The sequence below is a fragment of the Herpailurus yagouaroundi genome, unplaced genomic scaffold (assembly GCF_014898765.1).
Source record: "Herpailurus yagouaroundi ecotype Mexico unplaced genomic scaffold, PumYag 67503, whole genome shotgun sequence".
Classification (NCBI taxonomy): domain Eukaryota; kingdom Metazoa; phylum Chordata; class Mammalia; order Carnivora; family Felidae; genus Herpailurus; species Herpailurus yagouaroundi.
The window spans coordinates 3156351-3179242 of record NW_024420310.1 but is presented as its reverse complement, the minus strand read 5'-3'; the positions used below and the strand labels follow the sequence as shown (position 1 = coordinate 3179242).

At 42.8% G+C, this 22892-nt stretch overlaps 1 protein-coding gene across 1 annotated transcript in view; it reads right to left on the bottom strand.

Moving 5' to 3' along the window:
* The window catches only part of AFF2 (ALF transcription elongation factor 2), a 464761-nt gene that overhangs the window by 247301 nt on the left and 194568 nt on the right, over nucleotides 1-22892 (bottom strand). The window lies entirely within an intron of this gene.

The following is a 22892-nucleotide window of genomic DNA, read 5'->3' as shown; positions in this document are numbered from 1 at the left end:
GGCTCACCTAATCAAACGACGCGCTAGATGCTGATGCTGTGTATCCAGCCCCGTGGAAATCACAAGTATGTGGGATATTTTCATTTGCCTTTGTCTGTATTCCAGGATGATTTCCAGGGAGTCTTTTGTTTTCTGGGAATGGGGTGGGAAGAAGCGGCCATCCTTGGTAGTGACTCGCCCCACCCTCCTCAGGCACATGCTAGGCAATTAGCATGGCTGTGAAATTCACATGAGGCACACGGTCCTCTCCCCACACTGGACGCCTCCCCTCCTCACGCCCCCACCGCCACCATCACCGAAATGGTCTTCACACCTGAATACAATTTTGGTTACAGAACAATAAAGGACAGGTGACAGGCCCAGCTGGAAGGCCTCTTTTTCATTTTCCTGTGGCCACAAATCAGACATCTTGGGCTCCCAGCAGGACACAGGCTCCACTGGCAGTAATTGGCACCATCTGTAGCTGTCACAGCACTGGCTGGCATTCCAGCATTCCATCTTTCCAGTCAAGGCATTCATCACTCGTCCAAAACTCAGCCAGCTGACACTGAAAGATTAACTTGCGTTGATTTGCTTGGCTAAACTCGCCCCAGCTTCAGTTGGTACTGAGCGTTCCTGTTTAATAGCCATCCCCATCACAAGATGTTTACAAGGTGATTGTCTACTGAAGTTTTTTCTGCACTCCCCATCTTCTGCCTAATGTTCTCTCAATAATTAGACTTTGGGAAATGGTGGATTAAAACAGAGAAAAGTGAGTGCTGCATATGGTCCCTGCCAAATGACAGGGCCCGTGGGCTGTATAATTAGAAAGTTTCTCCCCTTATCTCTCAGTTGCATTAAATTCCTCTTTGGTTACAGTGTTTGTAGGTCATGGAGATGCTTCTACCTGCATTTGTGCCAGAAGACATCAGGGGGTCAGTCATCTCAGTGGTAACTCAAAGGCCACGAGGTTGGACTCCCTCTGCCCTTTCAAGCTCCAGCTCTTGAACCTCTCCCGGAAGCCTTCCCTGGGCCACACCCATCATTAGGCCTGGGGGCTACAGAGGCATGAGCCACAGGCCCTTCTCAAGCACTCACTGTGTGGGCAGAGAAGTGACAACAGCTCTGTACTCAGGAAGCATGAAAAGAAGGAGCACCTGTCGCAGACCAGAAAGGGGGTCAGGAAAGGCTTCCTGGAGGAGATGACGCTCGAGTATTCAATTCAAGGCTCAGAAAGAACTAACAAGACCGTGAACCGGGAGAAAGGAAGAGGGCATTCCCCAGGGTAACAGGATGTAAAGAAGGCAATGCGCAGGACACAGCGCGGGGTAGTTGAAGTGCTCCAGGTGGGAGTTCATTGTGATGGGAATGAAGAGTCCTTCTGGGGAGATGGGGTCTAGTAGTGAAGGAGTATGTACATTCAGCCTCTGTGCTAAAGGAAGGAGTTTGACTTTTATCACATGAGTGTTGGAGAACTATTGAAGGGGTTTCTGACAGGAGCTTGGGACGATGAGGTCTGTGGCCATATGTGAGATCAACTAGGCAGAAGAACTGTAGGCAGAGGAAGAAGCAAGAAAGAAACGCAGCCGTGTCTCAGGCAATAAGGGTGTGGGGAGAGGTCAGCCTGACAGTCCGTAATGACTGAACAAAGAGGGGCATGCGGAGGTGGGAAGAGGTAGAAAGTCTAGGACACCATGCAGGTTTGCTGCCCGTGAGACTGAGTGGAGGGAAGGGTCAGTCCCCAAGTTGGGCGTTAAGGCAAAAGGGGCCAGTGTGATTCCACACATCAGAAGGCCTGGTCATATGTGACACCGCCCACCTTCCCTGCAACTCCTCCCCCACGCTCATGAGGAAACTTCCGCTCTGACAAGCACATCAATATGTTCCTTTCTGGACAAAATGGTGCTTTTCTTCTCCCGAACCTTAACTCACATGATGTCCCTCACAAGCCCTCCTTCCTCGGCCCCACCTGCCAATCCTTCCTAATTAAGATTGGCACCCAGCACGGAGCAGGACCTTAACACATACTGGCTGTTATAGGCTGAGCTGTGTACCCAAAAAAGATAGGCTGAACTCCTGATCCCCGGGACCTGTGAACATGACCCACCTTGTTTGGGAATGGGTCCTTTCAGATGCAATTAGTGAGGTTAAGATGAAGTCATATACTACAGTAAGACGGGTCCTTGATCCAGTATGACTGATGTCTTCATAGGAAGAGAGAAATCTCTTCGTACGAATCCGGCAGAAATCTCTTCGTAGGAAGAGAGAACTCTCTTCGTGGGAAGAAAGAACACAAAGCAGGCCATGTGACCAAGAAGGTAGAGACTGAAGTGCACAGCTATGAGCCAAGGAACATCTAGGGCCACCAGGAGCTGGGAGAAGTAAGGGAGGCCCCTTCCCTGGAGCCTTCAGAGTGACTGTGGTTCTGCCATCACCCTGATGTTGGACTTCTAGCCTTCAGAACTGTGACACAATACATTTCTGCCATTTATGCCACCTGCTTTTTTTACAGCAGCCCTAGGAAACCAATACACTTGTGAATTGAAAACAATCAGATAAAATCATGGCTCCTCCATGAAGCTTACCCTGTCTCTTCAAGCCTGAAATTATCTGTCCCTAAAAGTCAGAAAACAATCTTCAGCCCACAATCCTTCCCTGCCCTCCACTGCTAGCCCTAGGTGGATGGTACCATCCTAATGAGGGGCTGACACAGATAATCCATCTACTAGGACAATAATAACAGCTCTCATTTAGTAAGTGATTCCATGTGATCACTTTATAAATCATATCTCGCGTTATCCTCACAAGTGATTTTAAATGCATGTTTCATTTGAGCCTAACGATGAAACCACAGGGCAGGGTCTATTATCCACGTTTTACAGGTGAGCAGCAAACAGTGGCCCAGAAGGATTTTCTCCAATGCCACCAAGCAAATAAGTGGTAGAACCAGTTATGTACCACTCCAAAGCATGGGCTCTTTACTGCCATGTTCAAGTTTCCCTTTGTCCATAGGTAATTTTTTTTTGCCTGGCCCCATTTTGTTCAGTTCTGTGCCACCTCCTGCATGTAAAAGTTTCCTTCACACTGGGACCATCTTGTTTTGACTGTGAAACATACATGCAAAAGAAAGTTGCCCTCCACCAAGTGCAATGAATTTTCTATGCATGGGGTTTTAAGCCTCTAATGTCAAGACACAGTCAGACACGTAAACCCTGGTGGATTGGAATCACCTCGGCCTCCTGAGGTGGCCAAAAGAAACCCAGGATGCAGAGGGAAGGTATATATGAATATACATATAAATATGGGTATAAATACGGGGTGCCTGGGTGGCTCAGTCGGTTAAGCATCCGACCTCAGCTCAGGTCATGACCTCAGAGTTCATGGGTCCGAGCCCTGCGTTGGGCTCTGTGCTGACAGCTCAGAGCCTGGAGCCTGCTTCAATTTCTGTGTCTTCCTCTCTCTCTCTGCCCCTCCCCCACTCACATTCTGTCTCTCTCTCTCTCTCTCTCTCTCTCTCTCAAAAAGAAAACAAAACATAAAATATATATATTTATTTATATATATAATTTAATATATTACTATATATAATACAAATATATAAATAAATATAAATATAAATATTTATCTATATATAATATAGATTATATATATATTATACACACACACACACACACACACACACACACACAGATATGTTTTTTCCTTCTAAGCAGAATTGAAAACCTACATTTCCAAAGAATGGTTCTAGATCCATTTGTGGGGGGGAGGGGCAGGGGGAAGCAACTTCCAGGACTTGCCTTGGAAAGTGAAGCGAGTGATACACTGCAAGTCTCAGTCAAGCTGCCACCGTCTTACTTGACACTGTAAATAAAATGTTCTTCTGTGAATGAAAGTGTGGGAGTCCGAATAGCATGACAAAAAGGCTTATATAGTTATTATCAAAATATCACTAACCAATATGCTTGCAGCATCTTTTGGGGAGTAATGGATGGCAACATGAATGTTTACTTTGGTACATGAGATAAAAAGTACCAAATGTGTTGCTCTCTCTACCACTATTATCACTGTGACTCAGGAATTTATGGAACATTGGCTGGAGATACTTATTAAACCCCAAAGGGAAAAAACAATGGAGAATTGACCAGATTTACAGGCAAAAGATTAAAGGTATGTACATGTGCGTGTATGGAGAGAGGACTGGTGTGAGACATGGAGAAGGGAGAGGATGAGGAAGGAGACAGTGGCCATGTCAGGCTTTAAATCTGGGTTGTCAGTAACCTTGCACTGGGGCTGTCGTATATTCCGGCTCATGGTGAAGATGCTTCCCGAACACAGCGTTGCACACAGTAGGCACGCCACGGTCGCTGAATCCATTCGACGGAACTGGGCTAAACTGGCAGTGTTTTTACAGCTGACGCGGCTGTGCCAAAGCAACGAAAATAAACACGACAACCCGGATCAGACTTGAGTGTTAAGAGTTTTCTATCTTAAAAAAATAAACATCATAAACTAAACCCATAAAGTAGAAGTGCAAATATTAGTCTGAGCTGGAAGCCAAAATCTACGGGAGCCTGCTGTAAATAATTAGGGAGTAATTATACATAAAGACGCACACTCTGGACATTACTTTAAAAAAATTAGTGGTCCATATATTTTATCTTCCTAGTACCACTGCAATTAATCAAAAGTTTATATATTTCTTCAATCCAGATACAACATGTCAACAACTGCAGTTAAATGCATCATAGAAATGGAACGCTCCTGCAGAAGGTTTCATTAAGTCTAACATGATTTACAGGACTTAAGACACATGGCTGGGAGATTTCTATATCACGGCAGCAAGTACTCCAGGGATGTCTTGACCCACTTGAAATTGTTTTAGCTCCACTATTACCTGGGTCACAACTGATGGCAGCATAGATCAATTACATTGTAGTCATTTAAAACCTGTTTCCATGCATCTGGTCACCCAAAGATTCACTTTGCATTTTCATACCCTGAAAGAGCCCTTATAATAACAGAACTTCTTGAGCAGACTAAGATGAACTCATTTACCTAAATAGGGCCCCTGCAAGACAGGCTGTGAGGAAATACGCCCCCCCTTAAGACTGCAAACATCCTCTTTTCCTGCATTTCTGAAGAGGCTAATGTTTCAAGCCTCTTCTTACATTCTCCTCAGCCTCTTCTATTTGAGAACTGACTACCTCACATTGATTTTGGGACTCAGAGTCAATAACTGGGAAGACTTTTCTAGTTTATTTCTGCCAATGGATAGAGGGGATTGTTTAGATGCCTATAATTAGGCTGACTGCTAGTGGTTTTGGAATGTAATTTATTGTCGGAAATTCTGTGTGCTGGGTGGAATGGGAAACTCTGCAAATTCTATACTAGAGCCATTTCCTGGGAAATCTATTGCTAATTATTTAAGATCAGGGCAAACTGTGCATCCTTCAGAGCAAGGCTGACCTCCCCCACGCTGAAGGTGCCAGTCCCAGCAGACTTCTTACCAAACTTGATGTTACATACCAAGGAAAAGGACGCAATTTGATGCATTAAAATTTTTTTTAATGTTTATTTATTTTGAAAGAGAGAGGGGAAAAAAAAGCATGAGTGGGGGAAGGGCAGACACACACACACACACACACACACACACACACACACACAGAATCCGAAGTAGGCTCCAGGCTCTGAGCTGTCGGCACAGAGCCTGACTTGGGGCTCGATCTCATGAACTGCAAGATCATGACCTGAGCTGAAGTCGGATGCTCAACCAACTGAGCCATCCAGGCACCCCAATGCATTTTTTTTATTGGCCAAAATACCACACAAGCATGCCTAGTTCATACTGCTGCAAAGGCTCTATGTTACTCAGAGAAAAATCCAGGGCCCTTACAAATGGCCTACAAGGTGCTCTGTGACCTGCTGGCCACTCACCACAAATCCAACTGCCAGCTCCCTGCCCCACCTCCTAGCTTTCTCCCCATCGCATGCTCTGCTCCAGCCTCAGTGGCCTGCTTTGTATTTCTCAGACATACTTTTGTTTGGAAGGTTCTTCCCACACAGAAACCCATGGCTTCCTCCCTCACCTCCTTCAAGTCTGTTCCCAAATGTCATCTTCTCAACAAGCCTCTCTTAACGACTCTTTTAAAAACTTGAGCCTTTGTGGGGGCGCCTGGGTGGCTCTGTCAGTTGAGCGTCCAACAGGATCATGACCTGAACCCCATGAGTTCAAGCCCCACGTCAGGCTCTCTGCTGTCAAATGCGGAGCCTGCTTTGGATCCTCTGTGTCCCTCTCTCTCTCTCTGTCCCTCCCCAGCTTGTGCACTCTTTCTCTCTCAAAAATAAACAAACATTAAAAAAACAAAACTTGAGCCCCTGTAACCCATGCCCCAACCCCCTCCCTGCTCAACTGCTCTCCTCAGCACTATCATCATCCCGCACGATCTGTATTTCAGTCTATATTTATTTTGTGTATTTTCTGTCCCCCATCCGCCACCCCTCTGTGGAACAGAAGGTGAATGAGGGCAGGGACTTGGCTTTACCATTAATGTCCCTTGTGCCTCGAAAAGTGGCTGGCTCATAGTAGGTACACAACACACATTGTTGAACGAATGACCAGGTATGGGTGTGCAACAGCTCCTCTCCAACTGAGACGAGTAATTAGATGCTGAATTTCTGGTTCTACTCATTGAAAAAACTCTACTGCATAGCCAATTTTCTTTCTCTTTCGGTTTTGGGAGGAGGGGGTTGCCCATTCCTTTCTGATCACCGTTCACCTCTCAGGGAAGGATTCCATTCCAGAGAGCCTGTCTAGACACAGGCACGTGTGTGCCATGTAATCTTTCAACTTTTGTGTTGTCCCCGTCCCTAGGAAACACAGCCTTGAGGAGGAGTGAACTCCAGATATTTTTCAGAACAGGGGCTTCTACTTAAAAACTTTTCAAATGCAGTACCATCGTGTGCTTTCAGAATCGGAGTTATTTTTGTGAACTTGATCTTTAGATGTAACTCCACGGGTTTGGCATATGGCAACATTCCCACATCACAGCGATTCCTGGGCTTAACGATAAACACAGATTCTGTGCTTCCAAATCCTAGGATTACCTCTTACTTCTGCAAGTTGAAAAGAATGGAAACTAGAATAAAATCCCTGGTGATGTAATCTGATCCCACTCTCGTAGGTGAGGGTGGAGGCAAGTGGGACCGAGCGCTCGAAACCACTGCTTTTATTCGCGTGTCTTTATTCAGTGTAGAGCTCGGCGACCACCTCCGCCACGGGTATCCACAGGTGTAGACAGGGCATGGAGGGAGTGAGGGGAGAATGGCAGATAAAAGACCAAAGGGCAGAGGGCCCTTGAACCACTACCACACAAGACATCCAGAAGGCAATACAGAGAGCGTTTGTCTAGCCAAGAGGCGTATGGGAAATGACACAAAATGGGCCTGGCACTCGCAACCCTTTAAGCAGTAGTAGTGGCTCAATACAATTGATGAAGTGCTTCCATTTAAAGTTATTAATTGCGATAATGGCTTGAACTCAATAAAAGGGCTATATTGGATAAAAAGGAAAGCCGAACAATATTGTCTTCATTAGCATAAAATCTTCCAGGTCCCCCACTACACTTTCCAAGAGGAATAGAGAGATGCCTCAATTTTAACCAAATTTTTATGGTTTTACAGCAGCCGTGGTTATGCATGAATTTCAGAATACATTTACTCGAAAATTCATTATATGAAACATTTATCCCATGAATAAATTAGAGACTCTGAAATACAGTGCAATAAAACTTTTGCTGCTAGAAGAATTTTTATGGGTGAAATAATGTGAAAATTAGTGACATCAAATATGATTCCCCTTAACCCAGACCAGTCCCCCACACAATTATTTTGACATGGTCTGTCATACATAATAATGTAGATTTTCAAATAATGCTATAGAAAAGACTTGTAACAACTCTTATCAGAATTTAGAAATACATGATGAATCACTGGGTATGGAAAATGGCAGTTTATCCATTTTGCAAAATGATTTTTTTTTTCCCAGAGCCAAATTGGATTGAAGACTTTGTTCTCTCTTAGAAATTGTTAAACTATGATATATTCAAGCAAGGGGAAAGCTAGTCTACCTAGGGCCAATGCCTTCACCCCTTGTTCACTCAGTTGGTCTTGGCAATGTGGTCTAAACTTGGTATGCTAAGCATTTCCATGATCATATTGGACCACGGCTGGCACATTTAAACGCGCTAACGCTAGTAACTTCATCAGGTGTGATTCAGTATCAAAAAGAGAGGTGTCTAAATAATTAAACAACATGTAAAAACAGCAATCGGCGTGAAGAATACTAAAATTAGCCCTGTCGTTATTTTCAAGAGACACAATGATGACAGGTCAGCCAAACGACCTAAAACCAGTGCCTCCTCCCATCCCACAGCACTGTTGAGACTCCCAGATGCAAAACTGTGAAAATTGACTCAGAGGGATATGGCATATACCTAGAAGATAAAACCAATTGTTTCAGTTGAATTCAACAGAAGAAAAACACGTGAAATAAACCCACTTATGTATGTGGAGATAATGCGCCATCCCAACACAATTTTCCAAAAATCAAGATCTATTTTATTTTCCAAAACGCTATGTGCCTGTTCTGGATAATGAAAGTTTTGGCAACCGAGAGCGGTGTGGTAACACCTCATTGCAAACGTACTTCATGCCACGGAATCGCACATCAACAAAAATGGCTAAAATGGTAAACTTGAGGTTCTATCTATATCACTACGATAACAAAATTTAAATGCTATGTTATTCATAAACTCATAAGGATTTCAATGCTTTCATTTGTCGAAGCAGGAAGATGGAACAGAACCCTAGAAAAATTATAAATGTTGCTCTCAGATCTATATTGCCTATATGATGGATGGACATCGCTATCAAGGGAGGCAGAGAGGAAGGGTACAGGGAATCATCCATTTTCAAAGAGATCCATTTTATCACTGCATACGTTTTAAGAGCCTTATTTGTCTTCGGTTCTGTTGTGCCATTTTTTCATCCAAGTCAGTGATGCAATAAGAATTAGCTTGATCAAGCTCATCACCAGCTGAACACCTAATTGCTAATCGAGAATCTTCCCCTTAGTAACAGTAACTGGCTTTGGAGTATTTACCTTATTTTTAACTGGGGCTCCATTTCCGAATCTGTTGTGTGAGGAATTCTTTCAGTTCAATTAATCTAACACCATTCCCGAGTCTCCGATCATCACCACGATGACAACTTTCAGATTATGACAACTTTCAGATTAAGTATTTGCTTTAATGTTTATTTATTTTTGAGAGAGAGAAGCACAGAGTGTGAGCCGAGAAGGGGCAGAGAGAGAGGGAGACACAGAATCCGAAGCAGGCTCCAGGCTCTGAGCTGTCAGCACAGAGCCCGACACGGGGCTCGAACCCACGAACCATGAGACCATGACCTGAGCCAAAGTCTGGCACTCAACTGACTGAGCCAGCCAGGGGCCCCCAGATTAACTATTTATACATCACAAATCTATTCTCATATCAGGCTTTTGCAGTTTATGTTAAGCTTAGCATTGGCTCATGTCCATTAAGTATTGTAGAAAAGTCCTCTGGAGAGGTTTTGTCTCAAGACCTTGCCTTTAAGCCGTTCAATATTAGAATTCCCATTTTACAGGCATGACAATTGAAGCAAGATAAGTAACGATGCTTTCCTGGGGTCAGAGAAAATGCACACGGTGGAATGAGTGTCAGAAATCAGTACTCCTGGCCACTAGTATGTCACCCTCTCTACTATGCCACACCGTGTGTGCACACACATGCATGTGTGTGTCTCAAACTCGGTTCCAACAGCAAAGTCATTGTGAGAAGCCATTACTATATAATTTATACTCCAATATTTATTAAGTGATCACAATATGCCACGTACTATTCAAGGGACTTTACATGATTAAATAATTTTATCCTTATACCAACTCTATGACATAATTGTCATTATAATTTTGCAGAGGTGGTCCATAGTACATTGTGTTCTTCCCGAGTGCTTATGTTAAAGACACTAACTCATACATTCAAAATACACACTTATTTAGTGCCTACCATTTACTGAGTTCCAGGCACTGGTCTAGGTGTCAAGGACACATGAAGACATATTCTGAAAATTGTCACTGTACTCAGTCTAATCCTATCTTTTCACATTCAAGTTAACAGTAGGTCAAGAAGCAGTTACATGACTTCAGCACATCTGGCTAAGGCGGTCAACTTAGTCTAGGATGTGATTAGCCTACACTTTAACTGTAAAAGTTGACCCATGAAATCTTGGTCTGAAGTGGTCCATGTTGTATCTTATTACCCTATTTCTAGATTTCTTTTCCTGACCACAGTAGATGAAAGGCAAAAAGTTAACCTGCTGGAGATTTCTTTATTGCTTGTGCATTTCCAACTGAGTTGAGTTGATCAAAGAATACAAGAAAAAAGTTATTACTTGTAAAACTCACTTTTCATTTAGACTACAACGGTACCTGTAAGTAGTTGTCTCTACTCATGAGGCAACATGAATCTGATTTAACTCCTTTTTATTCCATGGCATAACTTTATAGGATGCTCTAAATATCTCTATATGGTGGTTGAAATACACAGTTCAGGCTCTAATCCATGCAAATTTACAGACAAGCTCATCTATATATAGTATACTGAATTTTTTTTTTTTTCAAGATCTAATTACCAGAACATTTCGGAACAAGGAGTGAGCATGCAGTTTTTAAAACCCAAAATTCAGGAGTGGTAACAATGGCAAGCCAACAAATGTAATGATAAGTTAGTAGAGCTTAAAAGATGGGGAGAAGGGGGCTGCATGGTAATTCTGACATGGTTTATCCTTTCTATTTTATGAGTGTATTTTATATTTTCAGCCATTGGAAACCCCAGCCCCCTGACACCAAAAACACTAAAATTTGAGAGGCCATCCTTTCTGCATCTCTTTCTATCTTAGCTTTCCTTGGAATAAAGGACAGGCATTGCAAAGTTGTTTTATTTTTAAATGTTTACTTATTTATTTTCAGAAAAAGAGAGAGAGAGAGACAGAGAGAGAGAGAGAGAGAGAGAGAGAGAGAGAGAGCAGGGAGAGGGTCAAAGAGAGATGACAGAGAGAATCCCAAGCAGGCTCTGTGCTGCCAGTGTGGAGCCCCACACGAGGCTCGATCTCATGAACCGTGAGAGTCGGTGCTTAAACAACTGAGCCACCCAGGCACCCCAGGCATTGCAAAGTTCTAATGGTGACACTGGATCAATATTAAAACCACCGCTAATGTAAAACACTTGTAGTGGCCACAAGCCCAACCAAATGGATACACTGTTGTATAAAGAAACATCAGTTTAGAAACTGGGTAGATTTGTGTTCAAATCCTTTATTCTGTGCCTTCGGTCCAGATACTTGAGTCCCTTGCGGCCTCCGTTTCAACGTTAATAGAACTGGGAGGATGATAGCTCCTGCTTCAAGGAACTGCAGAAATGAAATGAAACGATGCATACAAAAACCTATCACACTTGTTGGCACTTATGGGATACTCAATAAATGCCACTTCTATTCCTCTCCCCAAATGACCAAAAAGAAAAAGAAAAAAAACATCTAGGATTTTAAATTCTGTAACAGGATATACTCTTTACAAAGCAATAAATATGTCTAATTATGTGATAGAATTTTCAAACACAGAAGTGCCAAAGAGATCCTAGTTGGGATAATTAAAACAGATGAATATGTTAAGGATTACAATGCACAGATTCTAGTCTCTACAATGAGTAGATAAAACTTTAATAAAAGATATCCTTGTACAAATACAGCCAGCAGAGCATTTCAACTCCTCAAAGAGAGGTATTGAGAGGAATATCAGAGGTCATCTTATTATTATCCCTAGAAATGAAAATGAAATGGTCTCTCTGTATATTCATATTGCTTTTTGAGATTCTTCTAACAGTCCAGGTTCTCCCAATTTGTGCATCAGACCTATTGTTAGGAAACCAACACTGAATTAAAAGCTAGAACAGATCAAAACTTTTCAAATTAAATTAAAACCATTCACTCCAGCCAACGGCTCCAAAGCCACTACTGTGGGTGTGAGCGGCTCTGACAGGCCCTGTGGACACAAAGAAAGACAAGACATAATCTCTGCCCTCAAGGAGATGACAGGCCACTGAGAGAGGTGGCTTGGTTCTAAAACCCGACACATGAAAGAATCTTCTCTCTCCTAAAATAAGAATCTTCTGTTTAAGCGTAAATCAGGCAACACATTTGTAGACAGTGTTTAAAATGGCTGATGATTTTTTTCCCACTACACCCAAAAGTGACTTTCGCTCCTAGACTATGGAATAATGTAGTAAATGGTCAGTGAGGCAGAAACCGAAACACAGAAAGCCATATGCTTTTCCCATTTAATGTTTCTATGCCTTAAAGAAAGAGCATCCTTGGGCTCCAGGCTAGATATGACATCGACATACCCCATGGTCCTACCCTGAACATTCCCGGTCTGGAAAAGGAAACACACAGGTATTTAAACACAGGTATCTAGGACAACTCAGTTATAAGTGCAGGCATTGTAGTACTGGGAGTTCTTCTCGTCTCGTGTGTACCATTCATGTATGGGTTTTCTCGAAGTTTCCAATAGCCGAGCTTATGTGACATGTAGCTTTTATGCTAAGGGTAATGCCGGTAGGTTCCATGGTGGGAGATCCCTTTCAGAAACTATGAACAGTACCTTCTGGCGTACAATTCCACCACTCCATACGCCAAGGTTAAGCACTTGTTTCCTTGTTGGATGGACGGTGTCCAAAATGCCATCCTGTCCATATGGCTTCCTAGGAAGAACTATAGCTAGCACAACCACAAGAATGCAGGGCAGGGCTCCGAGAAAGAAGGTTCCAAAGATAACTGGAGGGCACAGGTGCTTTTTACCCTGAAGAAAGTGACAACAGAAGCTAGAGAAATAAACCAGTCAAGGGGCTTCAGATACGCAGTTACTTGATAGAGGATGAAAATGCACCTGGACAACTTGAGTCCATATATATTGTATGAAATGAGGAGAGCCCGCCCCCCCCCCGCCCCCGCAGCGTATAGAACCACAGGATTGTAGGGCTGGAAGGACCATTTAGTTGTGGTCATCTGGTTGAAATTCTCATCTGGTACGTCCCTCCCCCATGCAGCTTCTCGTCCCATACTTTCTGTGACAGGGAACCCGTACTTCCTCCGCCTCAGGATGAGACATGCATTATCGAACACTCAGCTAAAACTGGCCTCCTTGAAAGCTTTCGTACAGTGATTGGGACTCCATCCCTTAGCGCCACAAAGAACAAGCTTAATTCTGCTTTCCTTCCATTTGACAGATTGTGAGATGCATAATGAAAGGTCTTCTGTTCCCCTAAGTTCACTGCTTCTGCTTCACGTGATAAAGCTTAGAGCCCTCCCCTCCCCTTCTCATTCACTCCAGCTTACGGGTGGCACCGAGCCCTCAGTGAAACTCTCATGTCATAGTCCTAAGAGTTCAAAGTCAACTGCAATGATCACTGTCCTTTTGCAAAACACTACACTTCCTCCTGGCCGACTAAGAGCCTATTTGCTGTTTTGATCACAGTAAAAAATGACATCCCGCGATAACCTCTAGGCAGCATACTGCCTCTGCCATCAAATCATGCCTGGTGTACCCTCACCTTCTGCTACTTACGTGGACCCCATTTGGTTCTGGGAGATTTAATTCACAAACATTTATAAAATGCCTACTGAGTGAAAATCCCATGTTAGGAATTAAGGATACCATGATGAATACAACAACAAAAAAACCTACTCAGGGAACAACACTGTAGGAGGAAAGACAGAGATGATATAATAAAAATTAAAGTGTCATATATGTTATGACTAAAATATTCAAAAAGGTCCACAGAGGAAGGCATCATAAATTCTGCTTAGGAGAGGTGGGAACACTAGAAATAGCCCAGAAGGAGGAACTTTTGTGGATGACTTTACAAAACGAATGGGATTTTGACAGGAAGGAAGATTATTCCACCTCAAAGTAGTCTCTGCCAAAGCACAGAGGTGAAAGCATCTGGTGTGTATGAGGACACCACAGGCTGTCCACACCTCAGGCTAGAGCACAAGGCTCATGGGGCCAGATGGAGTTATGGAGGGGAAATGGGAGATGGGCTCAGGGCTGAGGGTCTGGACGAGTGTGGACTTTGTTCTTCAGGAAACACCATACTATCCAGGTTTTTGAGCAAAGAAGCGAATGGTGAGGAATGTTTTTTTGAAAACTCAATCAATCAAAGAATACAGAAAATGAGTGACATGGAAGTCAAAGTCGGAATTGCTAGCAGGACCAGCAGCTGGTCAGGCTCCTGCAGTCATTCCGACAGGAGACGAAGAGGGGCCTGAGGAGGAAGGTGGCGGTGGGCAAAGCCACAGCGGTCAGTCGACAGGCGGTAAATGACTGGATGTTGGGGGCAGGGTTTGAGCCTGGGTGCCTGTGTGGATGATGGTCTTTGAGCAGACAAAAATGAAAAATATTCTGTTGTAAAAGAATGTAGAGCTATGTCTTTCAGGGTTACGTAAGGTTCCATTAATAATTATAACTCATTAATATAAGTGTAACACTTAAGAATAAAAGAGTTGGTCTTTTATTATGTGCAGAGCATCTAGGTAAAAAATGTAATATGCGGTTGGAAATGTGATTGTGGACAGGTGATATGAGTTGGGTGTCATCAACCTGGGTGGCAGAGTGAGGGTGCAGAAGAAAGGTGAGAACCACACAGCGAACCCTGTTAAATTCTATTGCCTTAGAGTCAACTACTGACATACTGCCCCTCCCACTGGGTCAGTCATTACAAAGCAAGGGATTTACCCTCAAACAGCTATAAAACAAAAACTAAGTTTCAAAATCCACGACCCACCTATAATAAACCTACTGTTTTACTTTCTCTTTTTTTAAGTTTATTTATTTTTATTTCGAGAGAGGGAACTGGGGAAGGGCAGAGAGAGAGGGAGAGAGAGAAATCCGAGTGGGCTCCGTGCTGTCAGCACAGAGCGCAACGTCGGGCTTGAACTCATGAACCATGAGATCATGACCTGAGCTGAAATCAAGAGTCAATGCTCAGTGGACTGAGCCACCCAGGCACCTCTACTGTTTTACCTTCCAAGTTGAATGCACTTTGGGGGTTATATCCGAGTCATGAGAATCATATTCTGTGGCATAAGCATCCAGGCACAATATGGGAACCAGATATGATTTTAAAGGAAGCATTTAGCATGACACGGGTTTTCTGTTTATGAGTGTTCATGTTTAATGATGACTGAGGGCAGAAAAACAAAAACAAAAACCCTTATCGGAGTCTGAACTGGTAGAAGCTTGGCATTGCTTTGTCTTCATGACCCTGAGATATCAAAAGAACTTTGGTGTATGATTTGCTCCCGAACTAGAAGACCACAGTAATATTAGAGTAGAAAAATGGCACGTTGTTAAAGGCAACAAGAAACGCAGACAGTGGGATAGAGAGGTCTAGATGCCTTGACACCACACCTTGATTAAATAGTTTTATATATACTTTTTTGTTTGTTCTGGTCCCTCAAAGTCTCTGTCTCCCCCTGACTGGTTTTACTAGAAGATAAAACGACCAAATCAAAACCTGTGTATAAATATTGGCAGCTTTCAGCCTCGCTTTTCATCCGGAGCCTAATAGGCAAAGAGCTTCAGTGAGTTTGCTGGCTTTTCCAAGTGAGTCTAGAGGGGCTCGTTTCCCTAGATCGAATCTTGGGCAAACAGTTCGCTATCGCTCTACAAACAAGCGAAAATTATGACCTTATGCTATTGTTTCTCAGCAATCCCAAGCTTTGATGCAGACCGTGTGGCCTTTGCAACATAATTGGATATGAAGCCACTTTTGTTTAAAACACCCGAGGAAGATTCATCGTTAAAATCGTGTGGGTTTGGGCTGCAACATTAGGTAATTCTACTGTTTAAGGTTTCACTAAGTGTGGGAGTGACTTACAAGAATCCTCTGCAAGGGAATTGATCCATCAGCCTGGTCTGGACATATCAGGAAGGGTTTTCATGTGACCCTCCTGACGGTGCTAAATATTCCTTCACCGGGTGAAGTGTCCCTACTGAAGCATTGAAGACACAGAGAAAGCATTAAGATTGTGGGGGGGGGGGGGGCGGACAAAGGATGGATTGGTAAGGCAGGATTTAGAAAAACTGACCTAGAAATGGTGTTTGTGTGTTTTTCCCTCACCAACGTCACCTTTAACGTCTTTTCCGTTTCTGTGTCGCTGTGCCCCGTTGTCCACAGCGCACACCACTCTACTGGAGCAGCTGTTACTCCATAGTTCTGACAAGAAACCAAGGAAAATTTGCTATTTCTGAGCCATGTAGTTCAACAGTTGAAGTATGAGAAAATTTAGTTAGGAGGTCTGGATTTTTAAAAATGAACTGTAGTTATGATAGAGTCCATTAACCAATTCTGAATTAAAGTGGAATGGAAATAAAATTATAGGAGAACATGTATAAAAGAACATGTGACATCCACATGGATACCAAATGAATCCATTATACTAAGTACTTTTCCAGTAATAGCGAAATGAATTCATAATGATGGCACACTTAAGATCAAATGAAACCTAAAAATATAAATGTCAAAATATCTGTGCATGGTTCGCTCTCATAATTTACCTTTTCACTGCACACCAAATACAAAGTCAAAATGCTTCCGCATTGACGATTTTCGTTTTAACACTTTTCACTCGTGAGTTGGGTTTGATGGTTGTAAATGGAGTTTTATGTAAATCAGAAAGACAGATGATAAATTTCATGGGTTGGTCATGGCAAAGATGGCAAATTTCACAGTAAGTCACAGACTAATGTACAGACACACAGCCGCAAATAAAATCAATTTAACTGCTAAGTAAATTACTCTTCAGGGTTAAAAATGAGAGCATGAGTGTGCCACAAGATGTTTCCATAGGATGCACTGAAAACTACATTCTAAAGCAACAAGTCTAGAAAAATTCTTCTTCAGGAAAACCGTGCTCTTCTGTGTAAGTATTCAAATAATTTCAACATATCGTTGCCATTTTTGGAAATCGAAAATCACGGAAAATCGTTGCAATTGATCAATGTGTTGTATTTGAAATGCAGAGTCCCTTTGGGTGTGTTGTCATCATTTGGACTTTATATGAATTCCCTCGAAGTTTTGGCATTTATCATGGCGATAAATAGTTAAACAATGAACACATTATTCTTATCCATGAAGGAAGGGAAATCAGAACAGAGAGAGGGCCTTGTACAGGTTTTTAAAGTCTCCTGAAATAAAAAAAAAAAAAAAGAGCACGTTGAATGTTAAAAGTGGCCAGTGTTTGACCAGGTTTTGAGAGACAGGTCAAACATTTTCCACACATAAGCTTATGCTCATCAAAATGCTTATAAGCACATCGCTTAGAACACAATTTTGTCTGCCCATTCAAACACTGCTTTTTCTAAATCTGGGAGGTCTATTTCAATATTATGGACATGATATAATTGCTCCTGCCAGCGTTACAGATTTTTGCACAGCTGAGTGGAATCCGCCAAGGCAATTTACCATAATGGTGCGGGCACATGTGCACATGGGCACCACGCACGCACACACACACACACACACACACACACACACTATCATCATACCTACGAAAGAAAGGTTTTCACCGAATACAAAGGACAAAGGCCCTACACGACAAGCTAAAATTTTATTTGGGGAACTCTAGTTAATTTTGAGCCTTATAATCTCTAAGAGCGAGAAAGATCTCCAGCCACAGAAAGCATTTTGACAGGACACTTGCTTGCCAATTAAATCCTCAGAAGTACAGCAACAGACTGGGCTAAATACAGATAATATAATTTGGCCTGTTGTCTGCACAGCAGTAAATTAGAATCCTGAAAAATAGTGGCTGCAGATGTTCTTTCTAAACAACAACAACAACAACAACAACAACAACAACAATTTTTAATGCTTTTCTGGAGTTATATTCCAAAACATCCCTTGTGAGCTTCTTCTTCCCGAAAGCATCAGCAACAGGGCCAAGGTCAGAATAGCTTCCTGGGAAGAATGCATTAGAGGAGGGGAGTCTGTGGAGGCTGGGGGGTCGGCTTCAGTGTCAACACTGGGGCTTGTTCAAGAACACGGTGGGCGCTAAACACGGCACCTCCCCACGTCCATGGCACGTGTCTCTTTGGTTCAATATGGGGCTCAAGTACTCCCGTGGGTAACCCCATCACTTCGGGGGTCTGGTACATTTAATTAAGCTAAGTAGAACGAGAGCCTACCCTGGGAGTCAGCCTGCTCGCCCGGCCCTGTGGCAGACAAGGCTGCTTTGAACAGAGCATCAGGAAGTAAGGGTTTGGCAATTTTTCAGTTCATCTGTTCAATAAAAGTGGCCAAGGTAGATTATTTTTTGTCTGAATTATCAAGTTTGGCTGTCTATGTTGATGAAATGACCCAGATAATTGCCAAATCTCCATTTCACCAGTCTCCACAACCCAGATATGCCAGCAGTCTTTTGAGGATAGCATTACTTACCCTGACGGTTTCCCCATTTGCTAATAAGATGAACAGTACCTGCCATCACATCTCATTTAGAAAGCAATACGTAACCTTCAGGTGAGATGCAGAAAATATACAATGACAAACACCAATACAAATAAAATTCGATATGAAAATCTTGGGATTACATTGGATATACTTAGTCTTTATTTGGTCCTTCCTCTGGATTACTGTCTGATTTTTAAGCCCTCTTAGTGAGTATGTTGCTTTCCAAAGGGAACATATGGCAAGGGAAAATTCAAAGGCAGAGACCCTCCAGTTTTCTAGCTGTAGTGTCTCTTCTGGCAACCTGTCGAAGGGCAAATTGCGGCTTTCACTGCACTAAATTTCAAGAAACTAATCCCCCCCCCGCCCCCGTCGAAAGACCTAAACACAGACCCGGTATGAAAGTTCATCACTCTCTACCAAGAGTCGTGACTTCCCCTATCACTTGGACTTTCTTCTGACTTTGTTATGATAGCATTTGGCCTCTACATTGGTTCATTCCCAGTTCTTCCAAGTATCAGCACCACCCAGATGGCATTATGGGTGCCTTTTTCAAATCCCACCCCTACATTTTCCTTGACTGCTCTACACACTATTAGTCATTATTGTGGCAGCTTACTCTAAGCCAAAGGATATAAATGTGTCTGCAACCTGACTGGCAGGGGTGTCATAAAAACAGTGCGGCTTGAGTGTGTACACGTACGTGTATGCGTGTGTGCGTGTGCACGTATGCAAAAATGCATGCACGCATACGCATAACTCACACATGCACGTGCGCACCCACTGCCTATACACAAATGCACTAGCTTGCTTTGTAACTCTCTCGAGGGGGAAGCAGAAATATATTTTTCTCATGAAAAAAAGCTAGGATTGATTCCCATCAATCAAGTCCTGTCCCCCCCCCCCGCCCCCACCGCCCCATCCACCTCTGTCCACGGCATAGCCAGTCACTACACAAGAACCAGCCGGCAAACTCCTGACATGTTTACTCAGATTACAGCATGGCCACTCCATCAGAATCACGAGCATTGCATTGATTTGAATAGTGGCATCTCAAGAGTTGAGACCCTTATAATAGTACGCATTCTAAAATAACCCAGGTGAAAGATTTTCTCGCTCTCGTCAATTGTTGTCAATTGATCTCTCTCATTGCAAAACAAACTGCAAGACATCATCAGACACATATCTGTATTAAAGAAATCCGGTCCTCTATCAAGTAGGTATAGAATCTAAGCTGACGTACCATGCGGAAAAAAAAAAACTGCTAGAACCTCAGAGGACATCCCACTGCTTCGGCTGCACATTTCGTTTTATTTATATCCTAAGAGGGAGAACACATCTGTAAACATTTTCAAAGTTTAAAGCACAATGCAGAGGGACTGCCTACGTTATTATCTATGCAGAGCACGCAGTTTAACATTTGTTTATGCAAACCATATAATTGGAAACTCTGTCCATTTTCTGCTTGTGCTAAGTATTCTGTGTATAAATACTTTTTCATAGTAGATAAATAGGGTTTTTATTTAGGTCTTATCACCTTCATATTACATATTCATTGATTTCTAAACTGCCTTAAACAGCTCTGTAGCTGGGAAACATTATGAATTCAGCTTTGGCACCTTGGTATTAAATTTGCATAGCAGGTCACACGTCGCTTGAGATACATGCAAAATTGCACTGCGGCTATTTTATTACAAGCCACAAAAGATATTCAGAAACTGCACACAGCATCAAAAATAAATTAAAATGGATCAAAGATCCAATAGGAAGCCACATTTTTTTTTATTGTTTTACGATGCCTAAAGCCATTTAGATGTTCTAGTCAATAAACAAAAGTTAGACTAACAATTTTTAGTCCTCCTGGTTTTATATTCTAATTACCAAAGGTTAACACAATTTTTCTTTATCACACCAGGACTGACTTTAGTTGTAGTTAAGAGTTAAATATGAAATCCCCTGTACTATGATGCCTGCAATTACATGTATACTCCAGACACACGCGTGTGCGTTTGCTGCCGTAATAAAATTATGTTTTGTCACAACGCATTCAGCGTTTGCACTTCTGAGGAGATCTGGCATTTATTCAAAGTGTATCGGCATCCCATTACAAATCACCCGCCCGCATATTTTATGTTCAAATACATTAGCAAAACATTTTTCTGGGCTACCCTACTATGACCCGTATCAGGAACCAGAAGCTCTGGTCCTACCATTTCTGGATACAACAGAAATAATTTTCAGTGGATAAGGCTGGACTCTGTCACATCCCATATACAACACCCCCACCAGGTCCTCGTGGACCCATCCAGGTCCAAGGGACCCAACCCTTGTGAGTCTCTGAGGCTCAGGAATGGAGCCTATTCATCGAATTGCCCAAGTTCAGAACTGTACATTTGCCTAAATTGGCTCCTTTTTTTTTTTTTTTTTTTTTCAACGTTTATTTATTTTTGGGACAGAGAGAGACAGAGCATGAACGGGCGAGGGGCAGAGAGAGAGAGGGAGACACAGAATCGGAAACAGGCTCCAGGCTCTGAGCCATCAGCCCAGAGCCCGACGCGGGGCTCGAACTCAGGGACCGCGAGATCGTGACCTGGCTGAAGTCGGACACTTAACCGACTGCGCCACCCAGGCGCCCCTAAATTGGCTCCTTTTAAAAGAGAACCAGAGAGAAGATAAATGTCTCCTGTTGGCAAGGAAGGGGGGACACTAGAAAAATGACAAGGGCAAAATGGTATGAACAATGGCACAGAGAGAAATGTGCATGAGGAGTTTGGGGGTCAGTGAAGAGCCCACTCTGGCAACGGAAGAAGATATAGCGGCAAGACCTAAACACAAGACCCATAAAGCCCAACTTTGCTTATTCATCTGGGACAGTAACTCTCAGCCTAGAATTACTCTAGAGTTAAAGAAGCTATTTCAACTGGACTTGATTACAACCCATAGTTGGTCACTGAATGAAAGGATTTTGTTCACATGGGGTATTGCCACATTTGGTGCCTCAAAAACCATACTATAACTTCACCTATAAAACTGTGAATTCATTCATAAATCTTTTTTCTTAAACATTTACTTCTTTTAATGTTTATTTATTTTTGAGAGAGAGACAGAGCACGAGTGGGGGAGGGGCAGAGAGAGAGGGAGACAGAATCCGAAGCAGGCTCCAGGCTCTAAGCTGTCAGCACAGAGCCCCACGCAGGGCTCGAACTCACAAACCGTGAGATCATGGCCTGAGTCGAAGTCAGATGCTCAACCGACTGAGCCACCCATGCATCCCTCATTCATAAATCTTTTAATCCAAAGCCAAAGTCCTTGAGTTCTACAATATACTTCTCACATAAAACACACCTCTAGCGCATGCCCTAGGACTTGTTGGAGATTCCTGCGAGAAGACTAGGAACTTAAGACACTTAAGAAGCAATCTGAGTGCAGAATCTTTTAGATTTGTATAATTTCTTCCTCCATCTTTAACAGTTGTCTTATCAACACTTATTTTGATTACATTTTTAATCAACTGAACTTTACTGATGGAACAGGTTGAGACTTGCGGGTATGTCAGGGTGGGCATGAATCTTGGCGGCCCAGAGATTGGATGCTAGTAGAGAAAATAATGCCCCCCAAAAGATGCCCATATTCCAATCCACAGGACCTTTAAATACGTTCCCTTCTGTGGCAAAAAGGACTTTGGGTGTATGATTAGGTTAAGGGTCTTGGGATGGGGAGACTGCGTTGGACTATCACAGGGCAACAAAATTATAAGAGTCCACAAAGGTGGAAGAGGGAACCAGTACAGTCAGTGTCAGAGAGGGCGATGTGACAATGAACGCCGGGGGACAAGAGGCTATGTGATGATGGGAGTGGAGATCAGAGAGAGAAGGATTTGAAGGTGGCACACTGCTGGCTTTGAAGATGGAGGAAGGGATTATAAGCCAAGGAATGCAGGTAGCTTCCAGAAGCTAAAGAAGACAAGAACCAATCTTTTCCCTAAAACCTCCAGAAGGAATACAGGCACATTGATTTTTACCTAGAATTCCCATTTCAGATTTCCAATCTCTGGAAGCATAAGAGAATAAGTTTGTGTTGTTGTAAGCCTCTGAGTCTGTGGTAATATGTTGTAGCAACGATAGGAAACTAACAGAACTGAGTTCTGTCAAAACATTCAACTTCATGTCATCGGAGAAACAATTTCCTTTTTTTCACACCCATTTTTCTTTGGTTGATGCCATTCCGAATTAAATCACATAATTACGATACTAAATACAACCAGCATTAGCAGGACTGGGGGCAAACAGCTACCCTTCTCCCCCCCCCCCC